At 48.5% G+C, this 26,410-nt stretch overlaps 32 non-coding genes across 32 annotated transcripts; all 32 read left to right on the forward strand.

The window, feature by feature from the left end:
* The first annotated feature begins 1,580 nt into the window (after positions 1-1,580).
* trnak-cuu (transfer RNA lysine (anticodon CUU)) lies at positions 1,581-1,653 on the forward strand. Its single transcript has one exon. It is a non-coding gene; the product is annotated as a tRNA-Lys (tRNA).
* A 465-nt stretch (positions 1,654-2,118) lies between these two features.
* On the forward strand, positions 2,119-2,229 carry trnal-caa (transfer RNA leucine (anticodon CAA)). Its single transcript has 2 exons — positions 2,119-2,156; positions 2,184-2,229. It is a non-coding gene; the product is annotated as a tRNA-Leu (tRNA).
* A 953-nt stretch (positions 2,230-3,182) lies between these two features.
* trnak-cuu (transfer RNA lysine (anticodon CUU)) lies at positions 3,183-3,255 on the forward strand. Its single transcript has one exon. It is a non-coding gene; the product is annotated as a tRNA-Lys (tRNA).
* Positions 3,256-3,720: 465 nt separating this feature from the next.
* trnal-caa (transfer RNA leucine (anticodon CAA)) lies at positions 3,721-3,831 on the forward strand. Its single transcript has 2 exons — positions 3,721-3,758; positions 3,786-3,831. It is a non-coding gene; the product is annotated as a tRNA-Leu (tRNA).
* A 953-nt stretch (positions 3,832-4,784) lies between these two features.
* On the forward strand, positions 4,785-4,857 carry trnak-cuu (transfer RNA lysine (anticodon CUU)). The gene has a single exon. It is a non-coding gene; the product is annotated as a tRNA-Lys (tRNA).
* Positions 4,858-5,317: 460 nt separating this feature from the next.
* On the forward strand, positions 5,318-5,428 carry trnal-caa (transfer RNA leucine (anticodon CAA)). Its single transcript has 2 exons — positions 5,318-5,355; positions 5,383-5,428. It is a non-coding gene; the product is annotated as a tRNA-Leu (tRNA).
* A 953-nt stretch (positions 5,429-6,381) lies between these two features.
* Positions 6,382-6,454, forward strand: trnak-cuu (transfer RNA lysine (anticodon CUU)). The gene has a single exon. It is a non-coding gene; the product is annotated as a tRNA-Lys (tRNA).
* A 465-nt stretch (positions 6,455-6,919) lies between these two features.
* On the forward strand, positions 6,920-7,030 carry trnal-caa (transfer RNA leucine (anticodon CAA)). Its single transcript has 2 exons — positions 6,920-6,957; positions 6,985-7,030. It is a non-coding gene; the product is annotated as a tRNA-Leu (tRNA).
* Positions 7,031-7,982: 952 nt separating this feature from the next.
* trnak-cuu (transfer RNA lysine (anticodon CUU)) lies at positions 7,983-8,055 on the forward strand. Its single transcript has one exon. It is a non-coding gene; the product is annotated as a tRNA-Lys (tRNA).
* A 465-nt stretch (positions 8,056-8,520) lies between these two features.
* On the forward strand, positions 8,521-8,631 carry trnal-caa (transfer RNA leucine (anticodon CAA)). Its single transcript has 2 exons — positions 8,521-8,558; positions 8,586-8,631. It is a non-coding gene; the product is annotated as a tRNA-Leu (tRNA).
* A 953-nt stretch (positions 8,632-9,584) lies between these two features.
* On the forward strand, positions 9,585-9,657 carry trnak-cuu (transfer RNA lysine (anticodon CUU)). The gene has a single exon. It is a non-coding gene; the product is annotated as a tRNA-Lys (tRNA).
* A 465-nt stretch (positions 9,658-10,122) lies between these two features.
* Positions 10,123-10,233, forward strand: trnal-caa (transfer RNA leucine (anticodon CAA)). The gene is made up of 2 exons: positions 10,123-10,160; positions 10,188-10,233. It is a non-coding gene; the product is annotated as a tRNA-Leu (tRNA).
* A 953-nt stretch (positions 10,234-11,186) lies between these two features.
* On the forward strand, positions 11,187-11,259 carry trnak-cuu (transfer RNA lysine (anticodon CUU)). Its single transcript has one exon. It is a non-coding gene; the product is annotated as a tRNA-Lys (tRNA).
* A 465-nt stretch (positions 11,260-11,724) lies between these two features.
* On the forward strand, positions 11,725-11,835 carry trnal-caa (transfer RNA leucine (anticodon CAA)). Its single transcript has 2 exons — positions 11,725-11,762; positions 11,790-11,835. It is a non-coding gene; the product is annotated as a tRNA-Leu (tRNA).
* A 958-nt stretch (positions 11,836-12,793) lies between these two features.
* On the forward strand, positions 12,794-12,866 carry trnak-cuu (transfer RNA lysine (anticodon CUU)). Its single transcript has one exon. It is a non-coding gene; the product is annotated as a tRNA-Lys (tRNA).
* Positions 12,867-13,331: 465 nt separating this feature from the next.
* Positions 13,332-13,442, forward strand: trnal-caa (transfer RNA leucine (anticodon CAA)). Its single transcript has 2 exons — positions 13,332-13,369; positions 13,397-13,442. It is a non-coding gene; the product is annotated as a tRNA-Leu (tRNA).
* A 953-nt stretch (positions 13,443-14,395) lies between these two features.
* trnak-cuu (transfer RNA lysine (anticodon CUU)) lies at positions 14,396-14,468 on the forward strand. Its single transcript has one exon. It is a non-coding gene; the product is annotated as a tRNA-Lys (tRNA).
* A 465-nt stretch (positions 14,469-14,933) lies between these two features.
* Positions 14,934-15,044, forward strand: trnal-caa (transfer RNA leucine (anticodon CAA)). Its single transcript has 2 exons — positions 14,934-14,971; positions 14,999-15,044. It is a non-coding gene; the product is annotated as a tRNA-Leu (tRNA).
* A 953-nt stretch (positions 15,045-15,997) lies between these two features.
* trnak-cuu (transfer RNA lysine (anticodon CUU)) lies at positions 15,998-16,070 on the forward strand. The gene has a single exon. It is a non-coding gene; the product is annotated as a tRNA-Lys (tRNA).
* Positions 16,071-16,535: 465 nt separating this feature from the next.
* On the forward strand, positions 16,536-16,646 carry trnal-caa (transfer RNA leucine (anticodon CAA)). Its single transcript has 2 exons — positions 16,536-16,573; positions 16,601-16,646. It is a non-coding gene; the product is annotated as a tRNA-Leu (tRNA).
* Positions 16,647-17,599: 953 nt separating this feature from the next.
* Positions 17,600-17,672, forward strand: trnak-cuu (transfer RNA lysine (anticodon CUU)). Its single transcript has one exon. It is a non-coding gene; the product is annotated as a tRNA-Lys (tRNA).
* A 460-nt stretch (positions 17,673-18,132) lies between these two features.
* On the forward strand, positions 18,133-18,243 carry trnal-caa (transfer RNA leucine (anticodon CAA)). The gene is made up of 2 exons: positions 18,133-18,170; positions 18,198-18,243. It is a non-coding gene; the product is annotated as a tRNA-Leu (tRNA).
* A 953-nt stretch (positions 18,244-19,196) lies between these two features.
* Positions 19,197-19,269, forward strand: trnak-cuu (transfer RNA lysine (anticodon CUU)). The gene has a single exon. It is a non-coding gene; the product is annotated as a tRNA-Lys (tRNA).
* A 465-nt stretch (positions 19,270-19,734) lies between these two features.
* On the forward strand, positions 19,735-19,845 carry trnal-caa (transfer RNA leucine (anticodon CAA)). The gene is made up of 2 exons: positions 19,735-19,772; positions 19,800-19,845. It is a non-coding gene; the product is annotated as a tRNA-Leu (tRNA).
* A 953-nt stretch (positions 19,846-20,798) lies between these two features.
* On the forward strand, positions 20,799-20,871 carry trnak-cuu (transfer RNA lysine (anticodon CUU)). The gene has a single exon. It is a non-coding gene; the product is annotated as a tRNA-Lys (tRNA).
* Positions 20,872-21,336: 465 nt separating this feature from the next.
* On the forward strand, positions 21,337-21,447 carry trnal-caa (transfer RNA leucine (anticodon CAA)). The gene is made up of 2 exons: positions 21,337-21,374; positions 21,402-21,447. It is a non-coding gene; the product is annotated as a tRNA-Leu (tRNA).
* Positions 21,448-22,405: 958 nt separating this feature from the next.
* Positions 22,406-22,478, forward strand: trnak-cuu (transfer RNA lysine (anticodon CUU)). The gene has a single exon. It is a non-coding gene; the product is annotated as a tRNA-Lys (tRNA).
* Positions 22,479-22,943: 465 nt separating this feature from the next.
* trnal-caa (transfer RNA leucine (anticodon CAA)) lies at positions 22,944-23,054 on the forward strand. Its single transcript has 2 exons — positions 22,944-22,981; positions 23,009-23,054. It is a non-coding gene; the product is annotated as a tRNA-Leu (tRNA).
* Positions 23,055-24,012: 958 nt separating this feature from the next.
* trnak-cuu (transfer RNA lysine (anticodon CUU)) lies at positions 24,013-24,085 on the forward strand. Its single transcript has one exon. It is a non-coding gene; the product is annotated as a tRNA-Lys (tRNA).
* A 465-nt stretch (positions 24,086-24,550) lies between these two features.
* trnal-caa (transfer RNA leucine (anticodon CAA)) lies at positions 24,551-24,661 on the forward strand. Its single transcript has 2 exons — positions 24,551-24,588; positions 24,616-24,661. It is a non-coding gene; the product is annotated as a tRNA-Leu (tRNA).
* Positions 24,662-25,619: 958 nt separating this feature from the next.
* trnak-cuu (transfer RNA lysine (anticodon CUU)) lies at positions 25,620-25,692 on the forward strand. Its single transcript has one exon. It is a non-coding gene; the product is annotated as a tRNA-Lys (tRNA).
* A 465-nt stretch (positions 25,693-26,157) lies between these two features.
* Positions 26,158-26,268, forward strand: trnal-caa (transfer RNA leucine (anticodon CAA)). The gene is made up of 2 exons: positions 26,158-26,195; positions 26,223-26,268. It is a non-coding gene; the product is annotated as a tRNA-Leu (tRNA).
* The last annotated feature ends 142 nt before the right edge of the window (positions 26,269-26,410 follow it).

Genomic DNA, 26,410 nt, shown 5'->3' on the forward strand with positions numbered 1-26,410 from the left:
ACAGGAGACGTTTCAGTGCAACTGTAACATTCCTGACTGCCCGACAGACGGTAGCCTTGGAAACGTGCTCAGCGTCACCAATATTATACAGAAAGCTCCCGTTTGCAAGAACCGAAGTGCAATACAAATAATATGCAATGAACTGAGAGCATGTCCGCGATGTGTCACATGCGTAATATATGGCCTGAGGATGTTATCCAAATAAATTATAGATTGTGCTGAGAAACGGTAACGTTCGCACAGGAAATCATCAGGTAAGATGTCCAGACGCGCTCGAATCACTCTCTCCCGGCGGAGAGCTCTGCGGAGAATTTGGGCTTCGATATCTACCGGCTCTTCAAGGAAGGGACACGCCATGTCTGAGACTTCCTACTGTCAGGTTTCCGACAAAGGGGCGGAGACAGTCAGGGTTAGTTGTGGTAAACCTGCTAGGGGGCAGGTTAGCTTCACGGCGTGTGTCGTCATAGTGACTCACTCAGGCTGCAGCTGAACTCGCTTTGTGAAACCGAAAACCCAGAGTTTTCGTTAACTCAGGGTATACTTACTCAGTTTTTCCACTAAACCGGCTTCCTGAAACAGGGCCCTGGTCTCCAAATGGAGGCGTGGGTTCAAATCCCACTCCTGACATCTACTTTCTTTACTTAAAAATATGTTTTCAAGAGCTTCATCAACCTTTGTGTGTTAAACTCAACAAAGTGCGGCTTGTTGAGGTAGCTGTAGGGTTGCTGTGAAATCAGCTTTGCAGGTTATAGGAACTTTTGTAGTGAAGAGCTTTCGTTAACATGACAGAGCTCTGCTTTCTAAGTGGAAGCCTGAATTGAAATCCCGCTTGTATCTGGCATTTGTCATGGAATACCAGAATTGCCACCTCCACCACTGGCACCCTGTGCTTTTCACAGAGGACAGCGGATTTAACCTTAGAACATATAACACATGTGAAAGCTTCCCGAGAAGTCGTGGGGAACGTTATGCTGAATGTAACATCCTTGATTATGAGTGCATTGCTGGTGGGTCAGTGATGGTCTGGAGAGGCACATGCATTGAGGTATGCACAGGCCTCTACAGGCAAGGCAACGGCACAATGAGTGCAGTTAGGTATGGGCATGAAATTCTCCGACCCACTGTCAGACCCTACGCTGGTGCAATGGCTCCTGGCTTTCTTCCTGCTTCCCGGCCTCATCCGACAAGAGTATGCAGGCAGTTTGCGTGGGGACTGATACCGCTGACCGACACTCCCCACCCCCCAACCCTATATTGGCCTACTTGACCAAAATTCAATACAACACCCCTGGGACATTTAGCTTTGGTCCATCTGACGCCACCAGGTTGGAACTCAGACTGTCCAGGAGCTCAGTGATGCCCTGGTCCAGATCTGGGGAGAAGATTCCCCGGGAGACATTCAGTCGTCTCAATCGGAGCATGCCCCGTGGTGTGGCATGCATACAAGGACATAAGAGCTTGAATGGATGATAGAAAAACTTGAAAGTAGCCTGTGCTTTCTTTGCCTGCGCTTGAAATGCTAGTCAACCTCCCCCAGCTATAAGAACCTGTGTCCATCTTAAAGCCTTGCTGCTGAAGAAGCCCAGCTAGCTCAGTCGGGAGCGCATGAGACTCTTAATCTCAGGGTCGTGGGTTCGAGCCCCACGTTGGGCGAGGGGACTTTTGTGCAAATGCCCGCAAGAGAGAAAACACGTGTGTATAGAGAACAGCAAATGGCGTGTTGTGCAAAGGAAGATGAATGTATGGTAACAGAAAACAAAGTTACATTGTCGTGTCTGCACAAGTCCAAATCTCCACCATTTAATTTGAGGATTCTGGACTAAATTTCAAGAGAGCTTAGCAAAAAAGCAACACTCTAGGTTTACCAGCATCCCTACTCTCACCTAGGGCCACAAACTGTGGGTAGTGAATGAAAGCATGAGCTCACAGATATAAGCAGCGGCAATGAGTTTTCTCCGTCGGGTGGCAGTGCTCGGCCTCGGAGATTGGATGACAAGCTTAGTATTTCAGGAGGAACTCAGATTACAGCTGCAACTCCTCCACATCGAAAGGAGCCTGCTGAGGTGGTTCGGACATTTGAACATCCAGGATGACTTTGAAGAGGTTGTTGGTCAACTCGTCAGGATGGCCGAGTGGTCTAAGGCGCCAGACTCAAGGATAGGCTCCTTCCAGACAAAAGGGACTTCTGGTCTCCAAATGGAGGCGTGGTTTCAAATCCCACTCCTGACATCTACTTTCTTTACTTAAAAATATGTTTTCAAGAGCTTCATCAACCTTTGTGTGTTAAACTCAACAAAGTGCGGCTTGTTGAGGTAGCTGTAGGGTTGCTGTGAAATCAGCTTTGCAGGTTATAGGAACTTTTGTAGTGAAGAGCTTTCGTTAACATGACAGAGCTCTGCTTTCTAAGTGGAAGCCTGAATTGAAATCCCGCTTGTATCTGGCATTTGTCATGGAATACCAGAATTGCCACCTCCACCACTGGCACCCTGTGCTTTTCACAGAGGACAGCGGATTTAACCTTAGAACATATAACACATGTGAAAGCTTCCCGAGAAGTCGTGGGGAACGTTATGCTGAATGTAACATCCTTGATTATGAGTGCTTTGCTGGTGGGTCAGTGATGGTCTGGAGAGGCACATGCACTGAGGTATGCACAGGCCTCTACAGGCAAGGCAACGGCACAATGAGTGCAGTTAGGTATGGGCATGAAATTCTCCGACCCACTGTCAGACCCTACGCTGGTGCAATGGCTCCTGGCTTTCTTCCTGCTTCCCGGCCTCATCCGACAAGAGTATGCAGGCAGTTTGCGTGGGGACTGATACCGCTGACCGACACTCCCCACCCCCCAACCCTATATTGGCCTACTTGACCAAAATTCAATACAACACCCCTGGGACATTTAGCTTTGGTCCATCTGACACCACCAGGTTGGAACTCAGACTGTCCAGGAGCTCAGTGATGCCCTGGTCCAGATCTGGGGAGAAGATTCCCCGGGAGACATTCAGTCGTCTCAATCGGAGCATGCCCCGTGGTGTGGCATGCATACAAGGACATAAGAGCTTGAATGGATGATAGAAAAACTTGAAAGTAGCCTGTGCTTTCTTTGCCTGCGCTTGAAATGCTAGTCAACCTCCCCCAGCTATAAGAACCTGTGTCCATCTTAAAGCCTTGCTGCTGAAGAAGCCCAGCTAGCTCAGTCGGGAGAGCATGAGACTCTTAATCTCAGGGTCGTGGGTTCGAGCCCCACGTTGGGCGAGGGGACTTTTGTGCAAATGCCCGCAAGAGCGAAAACACGTGTGTATAGAGAACAGCAAATGGCGTGTTGTGCAAAGGAAGATGAATGTATGGTAACAGAAAACAAAGTTACACTGTCGTGTCTGCACAAGTCCAAATCTCCACCATTTAATTTGATGATTCTGGACTAAATTTCAAGAGAGCTTAGCAAAAAAGCAACACTCTAGGTTTACCAGCATCCCTACTCTCACCTAGGGTCACAAACTGTGGGTAGTGAATGAAAGCATGAGCTCACAGATATAAGCAGCGGCAATGAGTTTTCTCCGTCGGGTGGCAGTGCTCGGCCTCGGAGATTGGATGACAAGCTTAGTATTTCAGGAGGAACTCAGATTACAGCTGCAACTCCTCCACATCGAAAGGAGCCTGCTGAGGTGGTTGGGACATTTGAACATCCAGGATGACTTTGAAGAGGTCATTGGTCAACTCGTCAGGATGGCCGAGTGGTCTAAGGCGCCAGACTCAAGGATAGGCTCCTTCCAGACAAAAGGGACTTCTGGTCTCCAAATGGAGGCGTGGGTTCAAATCCCACTCCTGACATCTACTTTCTTTACTTAAAAATATGTTTTCAAGAGCTTCATCAACCTTTGTGTGTTAAACTCAACAAAGTGCGGCTTGTTGAGGTAGCTGTAGGGTTGCTGTGAAATCAGCTTTGCAGGTTATAGGAACTTTTGTAGTGAAGAGCTTTCGTTAACATGACAGAGCTCTGCTTTCTAAGTGGAAGCCTGAATTGAAATCCCGCTTGTATCTGGCATTTGTCATGGAATACCAGAATTGCCACCTCCACCACTGGCACCCTGTGCTTTTCACAGAGGACAGCGGATTTAACCTTAGAACATATAACACATGTGAAAGCTTCCCGAGAAGTCGTGGGGAACGTTATGCTGAATGTAACATCCTTGATTATGAGTGCATTGCTGGTGGGTCAGTGATGGTCTGGAGAGGCACATGCATTGAGGTATGCACAGGCCTCTACAGGCAAGGCAACGGCACAATGAGTGCAGTTAGGTATGGGCATGAAATTCTCCGACCCACTGTCAGACCCTACGCTGGTGCAATGGCTCCTGGCTTTCTTCCTGCTTCCCGGCCTCATCCGACAAGAGTATGCAGGCAGTTTGCGTGGGGACTGATACCGCTGACCGACACTCCCCACCCCCCAACCCTATATTGGCCTACTTGACCAAAATTCAATACAACACCCCTGGGACATTTAGCTTTGGTCCATCTGACACCACCAGGTTGGAACTCAGACTGTCCAGGAGCTCAGTGATGCCCTGGTCCAGATCTGGGGAGAAGATTCCCCGGGAGACATTCAGTCGTCTCAATCGGAGCATGCCCCGTGGTGTGGCATGCATACAAGGACATAAGAGCTTGAATGGATGATAGAAAAACTTGAAAGTAGCCTGTGCTTTCTTTGCCTGCGCTTGAAATGCTAGTCAACCTCCCCCAGCTATAAGAACCTGTGTCCATCTTAAAGCCTTGCTGCTGAAGAAGCCCAGCTAGCTCAGTCGGGAGAGCATGAGACTCTTAATCTCAGGGTCGTGGGTTCGAGCCCCACGTTGGGCGAGGGGACTTTTGTGCAAATGCCCGCAAGAGCGAAAACACGTGTGTATAGAGAACAGCAAATGGCGTGTTGTGCAAAGGAAGATGAATGTATGGTAACAGAAACCAAAGTTACACTGTCGTGTCTGCACAAGTCCACGTCTCCACCATTTGATGATTCTGGACTAAATTTCAAAAGAGCTTAGCGAAAAAGCAACACTCTAGGTTTACCTGCATCCCTACTCTCACCTAGGGTCACAAACTGTGGGTAGTGAATGAAAGCATGAGCTCACAGATATAAGCAGCGGCAATGAGTTTTCTCCGTCGGGTGGCAGTGCTCGGCCTCGGAGATTGGATGACAAGCTTAGTATTTCAGGAGGAACTCAGATTACAGCTGCAACTCCTCCACATCGAAAGGAGCCTGCTGAGGTGGTTCGGACATTTGAACATCCAGGATGACTTTGAAGAGGACATTGGTCAACTCGTCAGGATGGCCGAGTGGTCTAAGGCGCCAGACTCAAGGATAGGCTCCTTCCAGACAAAAGGGACTTCTGGTCTCCAAATGGAGGCGTGGGTTCAAATCCCACTCCTGACATCTACTTTCTTTACTTAAAAATATGTTTTCAAGAGCTTCATCAACCTTTGTGTGTTAAACTCAACAAAGTGCGGCTTGTTGAGGTAGCTGTAGGGTTGCTGTGAAATCAGCTTTGCAGGTTATAGGAACTTTTGTAGTGAAGAGCTTTCGTTAACATGACAGAGCTCTGCTTTCTAAGTGGAAGCCTGAATTGAAATCCCGCTTGTATCTGGCATTTGTCATGGAATACCAGAATTGCCACCTCCACCACTGGCACCCTGTGCTTTTCACAGAGGACAGCGGATTTAACCTTAGAACACATAACACATGTGAAAGCTTCCCGAGAAGTCGTGGGGAACTTTATGCTGAATGTAACATCCTTGATTATGAGTGCTTTGCTGGTGGGTCAGTGATGGTCTGGAGAGGCACATGCACTGAGGTATGCACAGGCCTCTACAGGCAAGGCAACGGCACAATGAGTGCAGTTAGGTATGGGCATGAAATTCTCCGACCCACTGTCAGACCCTACGCTGGTGCAATGGCTCTTGGCTTTCTTCCTGCTTCCCGGCCTCATCCGACAAGAGTATGCAGGCAGTTTGCGTGGGGACTGATACCGCTGACCGACACTCCCCACCCCCCAACCCTATATTGGCCTACTTGACTAAAATTCAATACAACACCCCTGGGACATTTAGCTTTGGTCCATCTGACACCACCAGGTTGGAACTCAGACTGTCCAGGAGCTCAGTGATGCCCTGGTCCAGATCTGGGGAGAAGATTCCCCGGGAGACATTCAGTCGTCTCAATCGGAGCATGCCCCGTGGTGTGGCATGCATACAAGGACATAAGAGCTTGAATGGATGATAGAAAAACTTGAAAGTAGCCTGTGCTTTCTTTGCCTGCGCTTGAAATGCTAGTCAACCTCCCCCAGCTATAAGAACCTGTGTCCATCTTAAAGCCTTGCTGCTGAAGAAGCCCAGCTAGCTCAGTCGGGAGAGCATGAGACTCTTAATCTCAGGGTCGTGGGTTCGAGCCCCACGTTGGGCGAGGGGACTTTTGTGCAAATGCCCGCAAGAGAGAAAACACGTGTGTATAGAGAACAGCAAATGGCGTGTTGTGCAAAGGAAGATGAATGTATGGTAACAGAAAACAAAGTTACACTGTCGTGTCTGCACAAGTCCAAATCTCCACCATTTAATTTGATGATTCTGGACTAAATTTCAAGAGAGCTTAGCAAAAAAGCAACACTCTAGGTTTACCAGCATCCCTACTCTCACCTAGGGTCACAAACTGTGGGTAGTGAATGAAAGCATGAGCTCACAGATATAAGCAGCGGCAATGAGTTTTATCCGTCGGGTGGCAGTGCTCGGCCTCGGAGATTGGATGACAAGCTTAGTATTTCAGGAGGAACTCAGATTACAGCTGCAACTCCTCCACATCGAAAGGAGCCTGCTGAGGTGGTTGGGACATTTGAACATCCAGGATGACTTTGAAGAGGTGGTTGGTCAACTCGTCAGGATGGCCGAGTGGTCTAAGGCGCCAGACTCAAGGATAGGCTCCTTCCAGACAAAAGGGACTTCTGGTCTCCAAATGGAGGCGTGGGTTCAAATCCCACTCCTGACATCTACTTTCTTTACTTAAAAATATGTTTTCAAGAGCTTCATCAACCTTTGTGTGTTAAACTCAACAAAGTGCGGCTTGTTGAGGTAGCTGTAGGGTTGCTGTGAAATCAGCTTTGCAGGTTATAGGAACTTTTGTAGTGAAGAGCTTTCGTTAACATGACAGAGCTCTGCTTTCTAAGTGGAAGCCTGAATTGAAATCCCGCTTGTATCTGGCATTTGTCATGGAATACCAGAATTGCCACCTCCACCACTGGCACCCTGTGCTTTTCACAGAGGACAGCGGATTTAACCTTAGAACACATAACACATGTGAAAGCTTCCCGAGAAGTCGTGGGGAACTTTATGCTGAATGTAACATCCTTGATTATGAGTGCTTTGCTGGTGGGTCAGTGATGGTCTGGAGAGGCACATGCACTGAGGTATGCACAGGCCTCTACAGGCAAGGCAACGGCACAATGAGTGCAGTTAGGTATGGGCATGAAATTCTCCGACCCACTGTCAGACCCTACGCTGGTGCAATGGCTCTTGGCTTTCTTCCTGCTTCCCGGCCTCATCGACAAGAGTATGCAGGCAGTTTGCGTGGGGACTGATACCGCTGACCGACACTCCCCACCCCCCAACCCTATATTGGCCTACTTGACCAAAATTCAATACAACACCCCTGGGACATTTAGCTTTGGTCCATCTGACACCACCAGGTTGGAACTCAGACTGTCCAGGAGCTCAGTGATGCCCTGGTCCAGATCTGGGGAGAAGATTCCCCGGGAGACAATCAGTCGTCTCAATCGGAGCATGCCCCGTGGTGTGGCATGCATACAAGGACATAAGAGCTTGAATGGATGATAGAAAAACTTGAAAGTAGCCTGTGCTTTCTTTGCCTGCGCTTGAAATGCTAGTCAACCTCCCCCAGCTATAAGAACCTGTGTCCATCTTAAAGCCTTGCTGCTGAAGAAGCCCAGCTAGCTCAGTCGGGAGAGCATGAGACTCTTAATCTCAGGGTCGTGGGTTCGAGCCCCACGTTGGGCGAGGGGACTTTTGTGCAAATGCCCGCAAGAGAGAAAACACGTGTGTATAGAGAACAGCAAATGGCGTGTTGTGCAAAGGAAGATGAATGTATGGTAACAGAAAACAAAGTTACACTGTCGTGTCTGCACAAGTCCAAATCTCCACCATTTAATTTGATGATTCTGGACTAAATTTCAAGAGAGCTTAGCAAAAAAGCAACACTCTAGGTTTACCAGCATCCCTACTCTCACCTAGGGTCACAAACTGTGGGTAGTGAATGAAAGCATGAGCTCACAGATATAAGCAGCGGCAATGAGTTTTCTCCGTCGGGTGGCAGTGCTCGGCCTCGGAGATTGGATGACAAGCTTAGTATTTCAGGAGGAACTCAGATTACAGCTGCAACTCCTCCACATCGAAAGGAGCCTGCTGAGGTGGTTGGGACATTTGAACATCCAGGATGACTTTGAAGAGGTGGTTGGTCAACTCGTCAGGATGGCCGAGTGGTCTAAGGCGCCAGACTCAAGGATAGGCTCCTTCCAGACAAAAGGGACTTCTGGTCTCCAAATGGAGGCGTGGGTTCAAATCCCACTCCTGACATCTACTTTCTTTACTTAAAAATATGTTTTCAAGAGCTTCATCAACCTTTGTGTGTTAAACTCAACAAAGTGCGGCTTGTTGAGGTAGCTGTAGGGTTGCTGTGAAATCAGCTTTGCAGGTTATAGGAACTTTTGTAGTGAAGAGCTTTCGTTAACATGACAGAGCTCTGCTTTCTAAGTGGAAGCCTGAATTGAAATCCCGCTTGTATCTGGCATTTGTCATGGAATACCAGAATTGCCACCTCCACCACTGGCACCCTGTGCTTTTCACAGAGGACAGCGGATTTAACCTTAGAACACATAACACATGTGAAAGCTTCCCGAGAAGTCGTGGGGAACTTTATGCTGAATGTAACATCCTTGATTATGAGTGCTTTGCTGGTGGGTCAGTGATGGTCTGGAGAGGCACATGCACTGAGGTATGCACAGGCCTCTACAGGCAAGGCAACGGCACAATGAGTGCAGTTAGGTATGGGCATGAAATTCTCCGACCCACTGTCAGACCCTACGCTGGTGCAATGGCTCTTGGCTTTCTTCCTGCTTCCCGGCCTCATCCGACAAGAGTATGCAGGCAGTTTGCGTGGGGACTGATACCGCTGACCGACACTCCCCACCCCCCAACCCTATATTGGCCTACTTGACCAAAATTCAATACAACACCCCTGGGACATTTAGCTTTGGTCCATCTGACACCACCAGGTTGGAACTCAGACTGTCCAGGAGCTCAGTGATGCCCTGGTCCAGATCTGGGGAGAAGATTCCCCGGGAGACATTCAGTCGTCTCAATCGGAGCATGCCCCGTGGTGTGGCATGCATACAAGGACATAAGAGCTTGAATGGATGATAGAAAAACTTGAAAGTAGCCTGTGCTTTCTTTGCCTGCGCTTGAAATGCTAGTCAACCTCCCCCAGCTATAAGAACCTGTGTCCATCTTAAAGCCTTGCTGCTGAAGAAGCCCAGCTAGCTCAGTCGGGAGAGCATGAGACTCTTAATCTCAGGGTCGTGGGTTCGAGCCCCACGTTGGGCGAGGGGGCTTTTGTGCAAATGCCCGCAAGAGCGAAAACACGTGTGTATAGAGAACAGCAAATGGCGTGTTGTGCAAAGGAAGATGAATGTATGGTAACAGAAAACAAAGTTACACTGTCGTGTCTGCACAAGTCCAAATCTCCACCATTTAATTTGATGATTCTGGACTAAATTTCAAGAGAGCTTAGCAAAAAAGCAACACTCTAGGTTTACCAGCATCCCTACTCTCACCTAGGGTCACAAACTGTGGGTAGTGAATGAAAGCATGAGCTCACAGATATAAGCAGCGGCAATGAGTTTTCTCCGTCGGGTGGCAGTGCTCGGCCTCGGAGATTGGATGACAAGCTTAGTATTTCAGGAGGAACTCAGATTACAGCTGCAACTCCTCCACATCGAAAGGAGCCTGCTGAGGTGGTTCGGACATTTGAACATCCAGGATGACTTTGAAGAGGTGGTTGGTCAACTCGTCAGGATGGCCGAGTGGTCTAAGGCGCCAGACTCAAGGATAGGCTCCTTCCAGACAAAAGGGACTTCTGGTCTCCAAATGGAGGCGTGGGTTCAAATCCCACTCCTGACATCTACTTTCTTTACTTAAAAATATGTTTTCAAGAGCTTCATCAACCTTTGTGTGTTAAACTCAACAAAGTGCGGCTTGTTGAGGTAGCTGTAGGGTTGCTGTGAAATCAGCTTTGCAGGTTATAGGAACTTTTGTAGTGAAGAGCTTTCGTTAACATGACAGAGCTCTGCTTTCTAAGTGGAAGCCTGAATTGAAATCCCGCTTGTATCTGGCATTTGTCATGGAATACCAGAATTGCCACCTCCACCACTGGCACCCTGTGCTTTTCACAGAGGACAGCGGATTTAACCTTAGAACACATAACACATGTGAAAGCTTCCCGAGAAGTCGTGGGGAACTTTATGCTGAATGTAACATCCTTGATTATGAGTGCTTTGCTGGTGGGTCAGTGATGGTCTGGAGAGGCACATGCACTGAGGTATGCACAGGCCTCTACAGGCAAGGCAACGGCACAATGAGTGCAGTTAGGTATGGGCATGAAATTCTCCGACCCACTGTCAGACCCTACGCTGGTGCAATGGCTCTTGGCTTTCTTCCTGCTTCCCGGCCTCATCCGACAAGAGTATGCAGGCAGTTTGCGTGGGGACTGATACCGCTGACCGACACTCCCCACCCCCCAACCCTATATTGGCCTACTTGACCAAAATTCAATACAACACCCCTGGGACATTTAGCTTTGGTCCATCTGACACCACCAGGTTGGAACTCAGACTGTCCAGGAGCTCAGTGATGCCCTGGTCCAGATCTGGGGAGAAGATTCCCCGGGAGACATTCAGTCGTCTCAATCGGAGCATGCCCCGTGGTGTGGCATGCATACAAGGACATAAGAGCTTGAATGGATGATAGAAAAACTTGAAAGTAGCCTGTGCTTTCTTTGCCTGCGCTTGAAATGCTAGTCAACCTCCCCCAGCTATAAGAACCTGTGTCCATCTTAAAGCCTTGCTGCTGAAGAAGCCCAGCTAGCTCAGTCGGGAGAGCATGAGACTCTTAATCTCAGGGTCGTGGGTTCGAGCCCCACGTTGGGCGAGGGGGCTTTTGTGCAAATGCCCGCAAGAGCGAAAACACGTGTGTATAGAGAACAGCAAATGGCGTGTTGTGCAAAGGAAGATGAATGTATGGTAACAGAAAACAAAGTTACACTGTCGTGTCTGCACAAGTCCAAATCTCCACCATTTAATTTGATGATTCTGGACTAAATTTCAAGAGAGCTTAGCAAAAAAGCAACACTCTAGGTTTACCAGCATCCCTACTCTCACCTAGGGTCACAAACTGTGGGTAGTGAATGAAAGCATGAGCTCACAGATATAAGCAGCGGCAATGAGTTTTCTCCGTCGGGTGGCAGTGCTCGGCCTCGGAGATTGGATGACAAGCTTAGTATTTCAGGAGGAACTCAGATTACAGCTGCAACTCCTCCACATCGAAAGGAGCCTGCTGAGGTGGTTCGGACATTTGAACATCCAGGATGACTTTGAAGAGGTGGTTGGTCAACTCGTCAGGATGGCCGAGTGGTCTAAGGCGCCAGACTCAAGGATAGGCTCCTTCCAGACAAAAGGGACTTCTGGTCTCCAAATGGAGGCGTGGGTTCAAATCCCACTCCTGACATCTACTTTCTTTACTTAAAAATATGTTTTCAAGAGCTTCATCAACCTTTGTGTGTTAAACTCAACAAAGTGCGGCTTGTTGAGGTAGCTGTAGGGTTGCTGTGAAATCAGCTTTGCAGGTTATAGGAACTTTTGTAGTGAAGAGCTTTCGTTAACATGACAGAGCTCTGCTTTCTAAGTGGAAGCCTGAATTGAAATCCCGCTTGTATCTGGCATTTGTCATGGAATACCAGAATTGCCACCTCCACCACTGGCACCCTGTGCTTTTCACAGAGGACAGCGGATTTAACCTTAGAACACATAACACATGTGAAAGCTTCCCGAGAAGTCGTGGGGAACTTTATGCTGAATGTAACATCCTTGATTATGAGTGCTTTGCTGGTGGGTCAGTGATGGTCTGGAGAGGCACATGCACTGAGGTATGCACAGGCCTCTACAGGCAAGGCAACGGCACAATGAGTGCAGTTAGGTATGGGCATGAAATTCTCCGACCCACTGTCAGACCCTACGCTGGTGCAATGGCTCTTGGCTTTCTTCCTGCTTCCCGGCCTCATCCGACAAGAGTATGCAGGCAGTTTGCGTGGGGACTGATACCGCTGACCGACACTCCCCACCCCCCAACCCTATATTGGCCTACTTGACCAAAATTCAATACAATAAATGTCCCCTGGGACATTTAGCTTTGGTCCATCTGACACCACCAGGTTGGAACTCAGACTGTCCAGGAGCTCAGTGATGCCCTGGTCCAGATCTGGGGAGAAGATTCCCCGGGAGACATTCAGTCGTCTCAATCGGAGCATGCCCCGTGGTGTGGCATGCATACAAGGACATAAGAGCTTGAATGGATGATAGAAAAACTTGAAAGTAGCCTGTGCTTTCTTTGCCTGCGCTTGAAATGCTAGTCAACCTCCCCCAGCTATAAGAACCTGTGTCCATCTTAAAGCCTTGCTGCTGAAGAAGCCCAGCTAGCTCAGTCGGGAGAGCATGAGACTCTTAATCTCAGGGTCGTGGGTTCGAGCCCCACGTTGGGTGAGGGGACTTTTGTGCAAATGCCCGCAAGAGAGAAAACACGTGTGTATAGAGAACAGCAAATGGCGTGTTGTGCAAAGGAAGATGAATGTATGGTAACAGAAAACAAAGTTACACTGTCGTGTCTGCACAAGTCCAAATCTCCACCATTTAATTTGATGATTCTGGACTAAATTTCAAGAGAGCTTAGCAAAAAAGCAACACTCTAGGTTTACCAGCATCCCTACTCTCACCTAGGGCCACAAACTGTGGGTAGTGAATGAAAGCATGAGCTCACAGATATAAGCAGCGGCAATGAGTTTTCTCCGTCGGGTGGCAGTGCTCGGCCTCGGAGATTGGATGACAAGCTTAGTATTTCAGGAGGAACTCAGATTACAGCTGCAACTCCTCCACATCGAAAGGAGCCTGCTGAGGTGGTTCGGACATTTGAACATCCAGGATGACTTTGAAGAGGTGGTTGGTCAACTCGTCAGGATGGCCGAGTGGTCTAAGGCGCCAGACTCAAGGATAGGCTCCTTCCAGACAAAAGGGACTTCTGGTCTCCAAATGGAGGCGTGGGTTCAAATCCCACTCCTGACATCTACTTTCTTTACTTAAAAATATGTTTTCAAGAGCTTCATCAACCTTTGTGTGTTAAACTCAACAAAGTGCGGCTTGTTGAGGTAGCTGTAGGGTTGCTGTGAAATCAGCTTTGCAGGTTATAGGAACTTTTGTAGTGAAGAGCTTTCGTTAACATGACAGAGCTCTGCTTTCTAAGTGGAAGCCTGAATTGAAATCCCGCTTGTATCTGGCATTTGTCATGGAATACCAGAATTGCCACCTCCACCACTGGCACCCTGTGCTTTTCACAGAGGACAGCGGATTTAACCTTAGAACACATAACACATGTGAAAGCTTCCCGAGAAGTCGTGGGGAACTTTATGCTGAATGTAACATCCTTGATTATGAGTGCTTTGCTGGTGGGTCAGTGATGGTCTGGAGAGGCACATGCACTGAGGTATGCACAGGCCTCTACAGGCAAGGCAACGGCACAATGAGTGCAGTTAGGTATGGGCATGAAATTCTCCGACCCACTGTCAGACCCTACGCTGGTGCAATGGCTCCTGGCTTTCTTCCTGCTTCCCGGCCTCATCCGACAAGAGTATGCAGGCAGTTTGCGTGGGGACTGATACCGCTGACCGACACTCCCCACCCCCCAACCCTATATTGGCCTACTTGACCAAAATTCAATACAACACCCCTGGGACATTTAGCTTTGGTCCATCTGACACCACCAGGTTGGAACTCAGACTGTCCAGGAGCTCAGTGATGCCCTGGTCCAGATCTGGGGAGAAGATTCCCCGGGAGACATTCAGTCGTCTCAATCGGAGCATGCCCCGTGGTGTGGCATGCATACAAGGACATAAGAGCTTGAATGGATGATAGAAAAACTTGAAAGTAGCCTGTGCTTTCTTTGCCTGCGCTTGAAATGCTAGTCAACCTCCCCCAGCTATAAGAACCTGTGTCCATCTTAAAGCCTTGCTGCTGAAGAAGCCCAGCTAGCTCAGTCGGGAGAGCATGAGACTCTTAATCTCAGGGTCGTGGGTTCGAGCCCCACGTTGGGCGAGGGGACTTTTGTGCAAATGCCCGCAAGAGCGAAAACACGTGTGTATAGAGAACAGCAAATGGCGTGTTGTGCAAAGGAAGATGAATGTATGGTAACAGAAAACAAAGTTACACTGTCGTGTCTGCACAAGTCCAAATCTCCACCATTTAATTTGATGATTCTGGACTAAATTTCAAGAGAGCTTAGCAAAAAAGCAACACTCTAGGTTTACCAGCATCCCTACTCTCACCTAGGGTCACAAACTGTGGGTAGTGAATGAAAGCATGAGCTCACAGATATAAGCAGCGGCAATGAGTTTTCTCCGTCGGGTGGCAGTGCTCGGCCTCGGAGATTGGATGACAAGCTTAGTATTTCAGGAGGAACTCAGATTACAGCTGCAACTCCTCCACATCGAAAGGAGCCTGCTGAGGTGGTTGGGACATTTGAACATCCAGGATGACTTTGAAGAGGTGGTTGGTCAACTCGTCAGGATGGCCGAGTGGTCTAAGGCGCCAGACTCAAGGATAGGCTCCTTCCAGACAAAAGGGACTTCTGGTCTCCAAATGGAGGCGTGGGTTCAAATCCCACTCCTGACATCTACTTTCTTTACTTAAAAATATGTTTTCAAGAGCTTCATCAACCTTTGTGTGTTAAACTCAACAAAGTGCGGCTTGTTGAGGTAGCTGTAGGGTTGCTGTGAAATCAGCTTTGCAGGTTATAGGAACTTTTGTAGTGAAGAGCTTTCGTTAACATGACAGAGCTCTGCTTTCTAAGTGGAAGCCTGAATTGAAATCCCGCTTGTATCTGGCATTTGTCATGGAATACCAGAATTGCCACCTCCACCACTGGCACCCTGTGCTTTTCACAGAGGACAGCGGATTTAACCTTAGAACATATAACACATGTGAAAGCTTCCCGAGAAGTCGTGGGGAACGTTATGCTGAATGTAACATCCTTGATTATGAGTGCATTGCTGGTGGGTCAGTGATGGTCTGGAGAGGCACATGCATTGAGGTATGCACAGGCCTCTACAGGCAAGGCAACGGCACAATGAGTGCAGTTAGGTATGGGCATGAAATTCTCCGACCCACTGTCAGACCCTACGCTGGTGCAATGGCTCCTGGCTTTCTTCCTGCTTCCCGGCCTCATCCGACAAGAGTATGCAGGCAGTTTGCGTGGGGACTGATACCGCTGACCGACACTCCCCACCCCCCAACCCTATATTGGCCTACTTGACCAAAATTCAATACAACACCCCTGGGACATTTAGCTTTGGTCCATCTGACACCACCAGGTTGGAACTCAGACTGTCCAGGAGCTCAGTGATGCCCTGGTCCAGATCTGGGGAGAAGATTCCCCGGGAGACATTCAGTCGTCTCAATCGGAGCATGCCCCGTGGTGTGGCATGCATACAAGGACATAAGAGCTTGAATGGATGATAGAAAAACTTGAAAGTAGCCTGTGCTTTCTTTGCCTGCGCTTGAAATGCTAGTCAACCTCCCCCAGCTATAAGAACCTGTGTCCATCTTAAAGCCTTGCTGCTGAAGAAGCCCAGCTAGCTCAGTCGGGAGAGCATGAGACTCTTAATCTCAGGGTCGTGGGTTCGAGCCCCACGTTGGGCGAGGGGACTTTTGTGCAAATGCCCGCAAGAGCGAAAACACGTGTGTATAGAGAACAGCAAATGGCGTGTTGTGCAAAGGAAGATGAATGTATGGTAACAGAAAACAAAGTTACACTGTCGTGTCTGCACAAGTCCAAATCTCCACCATTTAATTTGATGATTCTGGACTAAATTTCAAGAGAGCTTAGCAAAAAAGCAACACTCTAGGTTTACCAGCATCCCTACTCTCACCTAGGGTCACAAACTGTGGGTAGTGAATGAAAGCATGAGCTCACAGATATAAGCAGCGGCAATGAGTTTTCTCCGTCGGGTGGCAGTGCTCGGCCTCGGAGATTGGATGACAAGCTTAGTATTTCAGGAGGAACTCAGATTACAGCTGCAACTCCTCCACATCGAAAGGAGCCTGCTGAGGTGGTTGGGACATTTGAACATCCAGGATGACTTTGAAGAGGTGGTTGGTCAACTCGTCAGGATGGCCGAGTGGTCTAAGGCGCCAGACTCAAGGATAGGCTCCTTCCAGACAAAAGGGACTTCTGGTCTCCAAATGGAGGCGTGGGTTCAAATCCCACTCCTGACATCTACTTTCTTTACTTAAAAATATGTTTTCAAGAGCTTCATCAACCTTTGTGTGTTAAACTCAACAAAGTGCGGCTTGTTGAGGTAGCTGTAGGGTTGCTGTGAAATCAGCTTTGCAGGTTATAGGAACTTTTGTAGTGAAGAGCTTTCGTTAACATGACAGAGCTCTGCTTTCTAAGTGGAAGCCTGAATTGAAATCCCGCTTGTATCTGGCATTTGTCATGGAATACCAGAATTGCCACCTCCACCACTGGCACCCTGTGCTTTTCACAGAGGACAGCGGATTTAACCTTAGAACATATAACACATGTGAAAGCTTCCCGAGAAGTCGTGGGGAACGTTATGCTGAATGTAACATCCTTGATTATGAGTGCATTGCTGGTGGGTCAGTGATGGTCTGGAGAGGCACATGCATTGAGGTATGCACAGGCCTCTACAGGCAAGGCAACGGCACAATGAGTGCAGTTAGGTATGGGCATGAAATTCTCCGACCCACTGTCAGACCCTACGCTGGTGCAATGGCTCCTGGCTTTCTTCCTGCTTCCCGGCCTCATCCGACAAGAGTATGCAGGCAGTTTGCGTGGGGACTGATACCGCTGACCGACACTCCCCACCCCCCAACCCTATATTGGCCTACTTGACCAAAATTCAATACAACACCCCTGGGACATTTAGCTTTGGTCCATCTGACACCACCAGGTTGGAACTCAGACTGTCCAGGAGCTCAGTGATGCCCTGGTCCAGATCTGGGGAGAAGATTCCCCGGGAGACATTCAGTCGTCTCAATCGGAGCATGCCCCGTGGTGTGGCATGCATACAAGGACATAAGAGCTTGAATGGATGATAGAAAAACTTGAAAGTAGCCTGTGCTTTCTTTGCCTGCGCTTGAAATGCTAGTCAACCTCCCCCAGCTATAAGAACCTGTGTCCATCTTAAAGCCTTGCTGCTGAAGAAGCCCAGCTAGCTCAGTCGGGAGAGCATGAGACTCTTAATCTCAGGGTCGTGGGTTCGAGCCCCACGTTGGGCGAGGGGACTTTTGTGCAAATGCCCGCAAGAGCGAAAACACGTGTGTATAGAGAACAGCAAATGGCGTGTTGTGCAAAGGAAGATGAATGTATGGTAACAGAAACCAAAGTTACACTGTCGTGTCTGCACAAGTCCACGTCTCCACCATTTGATGATTCTGGACTAAATTTCAAGAGAGCTTAGCGAAAAAGCAACACTCTAGGTTTACCTGCATCCCTACTCTCACCTAGGGTCACAAACTGTGGGTAGTGAATGAAAGCATGAGCTCACAGATATAAGCAGCGGCAATGAGTTTTCTCCGTCGGGTGGCAGTGCTCGGCCTCGGAGATTGGATGACAAGCTTAGTATTTCAGGAGGAACTCAGATTACAGCTGCAACTCCTCCACATCGAAAGGAGCCTGCTGAGGTGGTTGGGACATTTGAACATCCAGGATGACTTTGAAGAGGTCATTGGTCAACTCGTCAGGATGGCCGAGTGGTCTAAGGCGCCAGACTCAAGGATAGGCTCCTTCCAGACAAAAGGGACTTCTGGTCTCCAAATGGAGGCGTGGGTTCAAATCCCACTCCTGACATCTACTTTCTTTACTTAAAAATATGTTTTCAAGAGCTTCATCAACCTTTGTGTGTTAAACTCAACAAAGTGCGGCTTGTTGAGGTAGCTGTAGGGTTGCTGTGAAATCAGCTTTGCAGGTTATAGGAACTTTTGTAGTGAAGAGCTTTCGTTAACATGACAGAGCTCTGCTTTCTAAGTGGAAGCCTGAATTGAAATCCCGCTTGTATCTGGCATTTGTCATGGAATACCAGAATTGCCACCTCCACCACTGGCACCCTGTGCTTTTCACAGAGGACAGCGGATTTAACCTTAGAACACATAACACATGTGAAAGCTTCCCGAGAAGTCGTGGGGAACTTTATGCTGAATGTAACATCCTTGATTATGAGTGCTTTGCTGGTGGGTCAGTGATGGTCTGGAGAGGCACATGCACTGAGGTATGCACAGGCCTCTACAGGCAAGGCAACGGCACAATGAGTGCAGTTAGGTATGGGCATGAAATTCTCCGACCCACTGTCAGACCCTACGCTGGTGCAATGGCTCTTGGCTTTCTTCCTGCTTCCCGGCCTCATCCGACAAGAGTATGCAGGCAGTTTGCGTGGGGACTGATACCGCTGACCGACACTCCCCACCCCCCAACCCTATATTGGCCTACTTGACTAAAATTCAATACAACACCCCTGGGACATTTAGCTTTGGTCCATCTGACACCACCAGGTTGGAACTCAGACTGTCCAGGAGCTCAGTGATGCCCTGGTCCAGATCTGGGGAGAAGATTCCCCGGGAGACATTCAGTCGTCTCAATCGGAGCATGCCCCGTGGTGTGGCATGCATACAAGGACATAAGAGCTTGAATGGATGATAGAAAAACTTGAAAGTAGCCTGTGCTTTCTTTGCCTGCGCTTGAAATGCTAGTCAACCTCCCCCAGCTATAAGAACCTGTGTCCATCTTAAAGCCTTGCTGCTGAAGAAGCCCAGCTAGCTCAGTCGGGAGAGCATGAGACTCTTAATCTCAAGGTCGTGGTTTCGAGCCCCACGTTGGGCGAGGGGACTTTTGTGCAAATGCCCGCAAGAGAGAAAACATGTGTGTATAGAGAACAGCAAATGGCGTGTTGTGCAAAGGAAGATGAATGTATGGTAACAGAAAACAAAGTTACACTGTCGTGTCTGCACAAGTCCAAATCTCCACCATTTAATTTGATGATTCTGGACTAAATTTCAAGAGAGCTTAGCAAAAAAGCAACACTCTAGGTTTACCAGCATCCCTACTCTCACCTAGGGTCACAAACTGTGGGTAGTGAATGAAAGCATGAGCTCACAGATATAAGCAGCGGCAATGAGTTTTATCCGTCGGGTGGCAGTGCTCGGCCTCGGAGATTGGATGACAAGCTTAGTATTTCAGGAGGAACTCAGATTACAGCTGCAACTCCTCCACATCGAAAGGAGCCTGCTGAGGTGGTTGGGACATTTGAACATCCAGGATGACTTTGAAGAGGTGGTTGGTCAACTCGTCAGGATGGCCGAGTGGTCTAAGGCGCCAGACTCAAGGATAGGCTCCTTCCAGACAAAAGGGACTTCTGGTCTCCAAATGGAGGCGTGGGTTCAAATCCCACTCCTGACATCTACTTTCTTTACTTAAAAATATGTTTTCAAGAGCTTCATCAACCTTTGTGTGTTAAACTCAACAAAGTGCGGCTTGTTGAGGTAGCTGTAGGGTTGCTGTGAAATCAGCTTTGCAGGTTATAGGAACTTTTGTAGTGAAGAGCTTTCGTTAACATGACAGAGCTCTGCTTTCTAAGTGGAAGCCTGAATTGAAATCCCGCTTGTATCTGGCATTTGTCATGGAATACCAGAATTGCCACCTCCACCACTGGCACCCTGTGCTTTTCACAGAGGACAGCGGATTTAACCTTAGAACACATAACACATGTGAAAGCTTCCCGAGAAGTCGTGGGGAACTTTATGCTGAATGTAACATCCTTGATTATGAGTGCTTTGCTGGTGGGTCAGTGATGGTCTGGAGAGGCACATGCACTGAGGTATGCACAGGCCTCTACAGGCAAGGCAACGGCACAATGAGTGCAGTTAGGTATGGGCATGAAATTCTCCGACCCACTGTCAGACCCTACGCTGGTGCAATGGCTCTTGGCTTTCTTCCTGCTTCCCGGCCTCATCCGACAAGAGTATGCAGGCAGTTTGCGTGGGGACTGATACCGCTGACCGACACTCCCCACCCCCCAACCCTATATTGGCCTACTTGACCAAAATTCAATACAACACCCCTGGGACATTTAGCTTTGGTCCATCTGACACCACCAGGTTGGAACTCAGACTGTCCAGGAGCTCAGTGATGCCCTGGTCCAGATCTGGGGAGAAGATTCCCCGGGAGACATTCAGTCGTCTCAATCGGAGCATGCCCCGTGGTGTGGCATGCATACAAGGACATAAGAGCTTGAATGGATGATAGAAAAACTTGAAAGTAGCCTGTGCTTTCTTTGCCTGCGCTTGAAATGCTAGTCAACCTCCCCCAGCTATAAGAACCTGTGTCCATCTTAAAGCCTTGCTGCTGAAGAAGCCCAGCTAGCTCAGTCGGGAGAGCATGAGACTCTTAATCTCAGGGTCGTGGGTTCGAGCCCCACGTTGGGCGAGGGGACTTTTGTGCAAATGCCCGCAAGAGAGAAAACACGTGTGTATAGAGAACAGCAAATGGCGTGTTGTGCAAAGGAAGATGAATGTATGGTAACAGAAAACAAAGTTACACTGTCGTGTCTGCACAAGTCCAAATCTCCACCATTTAATTTGATGATTCTGGACTAAATTTCAAGAGAGCTTAGCAAAAAAGCAACACTCTAGGTTTACCAGCATCCCTACTCTCACCTAGGGTCACAAACTGTGGGTAGTGAATGAAAGCATGAGCTCACAGATATAAGCAGCGGCAATGAGTTTTCTCCGTCGGGTGGCAGTGCTCGTCCTCGGAGATTGGATGACAAGCTTAGTATTTCAGGAGGAACTCAGATTACAGCTGCAACTCCTCCACATCGAAAGGAGCCTGCTGAGGTGGTTGGGACATTTGAACATCCAGGATGACTTTGAAGAGGTGGTTGGTCAACTCGTCAGGATGGCCGAGTGGTCTAAGGCGCCAGACTCAAGGATAGGCTCCTTCCAGACAAAAGGGACTTCTGGTCTCCAAATGGAGGCGTGGGTTCAAATCCCACTCCTGACATCTACTTTCTTTACTTAAAAATATGTTTTCAAGAGCTTCATCAACCTTTGTGTGTTAAACTCAACAAAGTGCGGCTTGTTGAGGTAGCTGTAGGGTTGCTGTGAAATCAGCTTTGCAGGTTATAGGAACTTTTGTAGTGAAGAGCTTTCGTTAACATGACAGAGCTCTGCTTTCTAAGTGGAAGCCTGAATTGAAATCCCGCTTGTATCTGGCATTTGTCATGGAATACCAGAATTGCCACCTCCACCACTGGCACCCTGTGCTTTTCACAGAGGACAGCGGATTTAACCTTAGAACACATAACACATGTGAAAGCTTCCCGAGAAGTCGTGGGGAACTTTATGCTGAATGTAACATCCTTGATTATGAGTGCTTTGCTGGTGGGTCAGTGATGGTCTGGAGAGGCACATGCACTGAGGTATGCACAGGCCTCTACAGGCAAGGCAACGGCACAATGAGTGCAGTTAGGTATGGGCATGAAATTCTCCGACCCACTGTCAGACCCTACGCTGGTGCAATGGCTCTTGGCTTTCTTCCTGCTTCCCGGCCTCATCCGACAAGAGTATGCAGGCAGTTTGCGTGGGGACTGATACCGCTGACCGACACTCCCCACCCCCCAACCCTATATTGGCCTACTTGACCAAAATTCAATACAATAAATGTCCCCTGGGACATTTAGCTTTGGTCCATCTGACACCACCAGGTTGGAACTCAGACTGTCCAGGAGCTCAGTGATGCCCTGGTCCAGATCTGGGGAGAAGATTCCCCGGGAGACATTCAGTCGTCTCAATCGGAGCATGCCCCGTGGTGTGGCATGCATACAAGGACATAAGAGCTTGAATGGATGATAGAAAAACTTGAAAGTAGCCTGTGCTTTCTTTGCCTGCGCTTGAAATGCTAGTCAACCTCCCCCAGCTATAAGAACCTGTATCCATCTTAAAGCCTTGCTGCTGAAGAAGCCCAGCTAGCTCAGTCGGGAGAGCATGAGACTCTTAATCTCAGGGTCGTGGGTTCGAGCCCCACGTTGGGCGAGGGGGCTTTTGTGCAAATGCCCGCAAGAGCGAAAACACGTGTGTATAGAGAACAGCAAATGGCGTGTTGTGCAAAGGAAGATGAATGTATGGTAACAGAAAACAAAGTTACACTGTCGTGTCTGCACAAGTCCAAATCTCCACCATTTAATTTGATGATTCTGGACTAAATTTCAAGAGAGCTTAGCAAAAAAGCAACACTCTAGGTTTACCAGCATCCCTACTCTCACCTAGGGTCACAAACTGTGGGTAGTGAATGAAAGCATGAGCTCACAGATATAAGCAGCGGCAATGAGTTTTCTCCGTCGGGTGGCAGTGCTCGGCCTCGGAGATTGGATGACAAGCTTAGTATTTCAGGAGGAACTCAGATTACAGCTGCAACTCCTCCACATCGAAAGGAGCCTGCTGAGGTGGTTGGGACATTTGAACATCCAGGATGACTTTGAAGAGGTGGTTGGTCAACTCGTCAGGATGGCCGAGTGGTCTAAGGCGCCAGACTCAAGGATAGGCTCCTTCCAGACAAAAGGGACTTCTGGTCTCCAAATGGAGGCGTGGGTTCAAATCCCACTCCTGACATCTACTTTCTTTACTTAAAAATATGTTTTCAAGAGCTTCATCAACCTTTGTGTGTTAAACTCAACAAAGTGCGGCTTGTTGAGGTAGCTGTAGGGTTGCTGTGAAATCAGCTTTGCAGGTTATAGGAACTTTTGTAGTGAAGAGCTTTCGTTAACATGACAGAGCTCTGCTTTCTAAGTGGAAGCCTGAATTGAAATCCCGCTTGTATCTGGCATTTGTCATGGAATACCAGAATTGCCACCTCCACCACTGGCACCCTGTGCTTTTCACAGAGGACAGCGGATTTAACCTTAGAACACATAACACATGTGAAAGCTTCCCGAGAAGTCGTGGGGAACTTTATGCTGAATGTAACATCCTTGATTATGAGTGCTTTGCTGGTGGGTCAGTGATGGTCTGGAGAGGCACATGCACTGAGGTATGCACAGGCCTCTACAGGCAAGGCAACGGCACAATGAGTGCAGTTAGGTATGGGCATGAAATTCTCCGACCCACTGTCAGACCCTACGCTGGTGCAATGGCTCTTGGCTTTCTTCCTGCTTCCCGGCCTCATCCGACAAGAGTATGCAGGCAGTTTGCGTGGGGACTGATACCGCTGACCGACACTCCCCACCCCCCAACCCTATATTGGCCTACTTGACCAAAATTCAATACAATAAATGTCCCCTGGGACATTTAGCTTTGGTCCATCTGACACCACCAGGTTGGAACTCAGACTGTCCAGGAGCTCAGTGATGCCCTGGTCCAGATCTGGGGAGAAGATTCCCCGGGAGACATTCAGTCGTCTCAATCGGAGCATGCCCCGTGGTGTGGCATGCATACAAGGACATAAGAGCTTGAATGGATGATAGAAAAACTTGAAAGTAGCCTGTGCTTTCTTTGCCTGCGCTTGAAATGCTAGTCAACCTCCCCCAGCTATAAGAACCTGTGTCCATCTTAAAGCCTTGCTGCTGAAGAAGCCCAGCTAGCTCAGTCGGGAGAGCATGAGACTCTTAATCTCAGGGTCGTGGGTTCGAGCCCCACGTTGGGCGAGGGGGCTTTTGTGCAAATGCCCGCAAGAGCGAAAACACGTGTGTATAGAGAACAGCAAATGGCGTGTTGTGCAAAGGAAGATGAATGTATGGTAACAGAAAACAAAGTTACACTGTCGTGTCTGCACAAGTCCAAATCTCCACCATTTAATTTGATGATTCTGGACTAAATTTCAAGAGAGCTTAGCAAAAAAGCAACACTCTAGGTTTACCAGCATCCCTACTCTCACCTAGGGTCACAAACTGTGGGTAGTGAATGAAAGCATGAGCTCACAGATATAAGCAGCGGCAATGAGTTTTCTCCGTCGGGTGGCAGTGCTCGGCCTCGGAGATTGGATGACAAGCTTAGTATTTCAGGAGGAACTCAGATTACAGCTGCAACTCCTCCACATCGAAAGGAGCCTGCTGAGGTGGTTCGGACATTTGAACATCCAGGATGACTTTGAAGAGGTGGTTGGTCAACTCGTCAGGATGGCCGAGTGGTCTAAGGCGCCAGACTCAAGGATAGGCTCCTTCCAGACAAAAGGGACTTCTGGTCTCCAAATGGAGGCGTGGGTTCAAATCCCACTCCTGACATCTACTTTCTTTACTTAAAAATATGTTTTCAAGAGCTTCATCAACCTTTGTGTGTTAAACTCAACAAAGTGCGGCTTGTTGAGGTAGCTGTAGGGTTGCTGTGAAATCAGCTTTGCAGGTTATAGGAACTTTTGTAGTGAAGAGCTTTCGTTAACATGACAGAGCTCTGCTTTCTAAGTGGAAGCCTGAATTGAAATCCCGCTTGTATCTGGCATTTGTCATGGAATACCAGAATTGCCACCTCCACCACTGGCACCCTGTGCTTTTCACAGAGGACAGCGGATTTAACCTTAGAACACATAACACATGTGAAAGCTTCCCGAGAAGTCGTGGGGAACTTTATGCTGAATGTAACATCCTTGATTATGAGTGCTTTGCTGGTGGGTCAGTGATGGTCTGGAGAGGCACATGCACTGAGGTATGCACAGGCCTCTACAGGCAAGGCAACGGCACAATGAGTGCAGTTAGGTATGGGCATGAAATTCTCCGACCCACTGTCAGACCCTACGCTGGTGCAATGGCTCTTGGCTTTCTTCCTGCTTCCCGGCCTCATCCGACAAGAGTATGCAGGCAGTTTGCGTGGGGACTGATACCGCTGACCGACACTCCCCACCCCCCAACCCTATATTGGCCTACTTGACCAAAATTCAATACAATAAATGTCCCCTGGGACATTTAGCTTTGGTCCATCTGACACCACCAGGTTGGAACTCAGACTGTCCAGGAGCTCAGTGATGCCCTGGTCCAGATCTGGGGAGAAGATTCCCCGGGAGACATTCAGTCGTCTCAATCGGAGCATGCCCCGTGGTGTGGCATGCATACAAGGACATAAGAGCTTGAATGGATGATAGAAAAACTTGAAAGTAGCCTGTGCTTTCTTTGCCTGCGCTTGAAATGCTAGTCAACCTCCCCCAGCTATAAGAACCTGTGTCCATCTTAAAGCCTTGCTGCTGAAGAAGCCCAGCTAGCTCAGTCGGGAGAGCATGAGACTCTTAATCTCAGGGTCGTGGGTTCGAGCCCCACGTTGGGCGAGGGGACTTTTGTGCAAATGCCCGCAAGAGAGAAAACACGTGTGTATAGAGAACAGCAAATGGCGTGTTGTGCAAAGGAAGATGAATGTATGGTAACAGAAAACAAAGTTACACTGTCGTGTCTGCACAAGTCCAAATCTCCACCATTTAATTTGATGATTCTGGACTAAATTTCAAGAGAGCTTAGCAAAAAAGCAACACTCTAGGTTTACCAGCATCCCTACTCTCACCTAGGGCCACAAACTGTGGGTAGTGAATGAAAGCATGAGCTCACAGATATAAGCAGCGGCAATGAGTTTTCTCCGTCGGGTGGCAGTGCTCGGCCTCGGAGATTGGATGACAAGCTTAGTATTTCAGGAGGAACTCAGATTACAGCTGCAACTCCTCCACATCGAAAGGAGCCTGCTGAGGTGGTTGGGACATTTGAACATCCAGGATGACTTTGAAGAGGTGGTTGGTCAACTCGTCAGGATGGCCGAGTGGTCTAAGGCGCCAGACTCAAGGATAGGCTCCTTCCAGACAAAAGGGACTTCTGGTCTCCAAATGGAGGCGTGGGTTCAAATCCCACTCCTGACATCTACTTTCTTTACTTAAAAATATGTTTTCAAGAGCTTCATCAACCTTTGTGTGTTAAACTCAACAAAGTGCGGCTTGTTGAGGTAGCTGTAGGGTTGCTGTGAAATCAGCTTTGCAGGTTATAGGAACTTTTGTAGTGAAG

This window comes from Astatotilapia calliptera, chromosome 22 (assembly GCF_964374335.1).
Source record: "Astatotilapia calliptera chromosome 22, fAstCal68.1, whole genome shotgun sequence".
NCBI lineage: Eukaryota > Metazoa > Chordata > Actinopteri > Cichliformes > Cichlidae > Astatotilapia > Astatotilapia calliptera.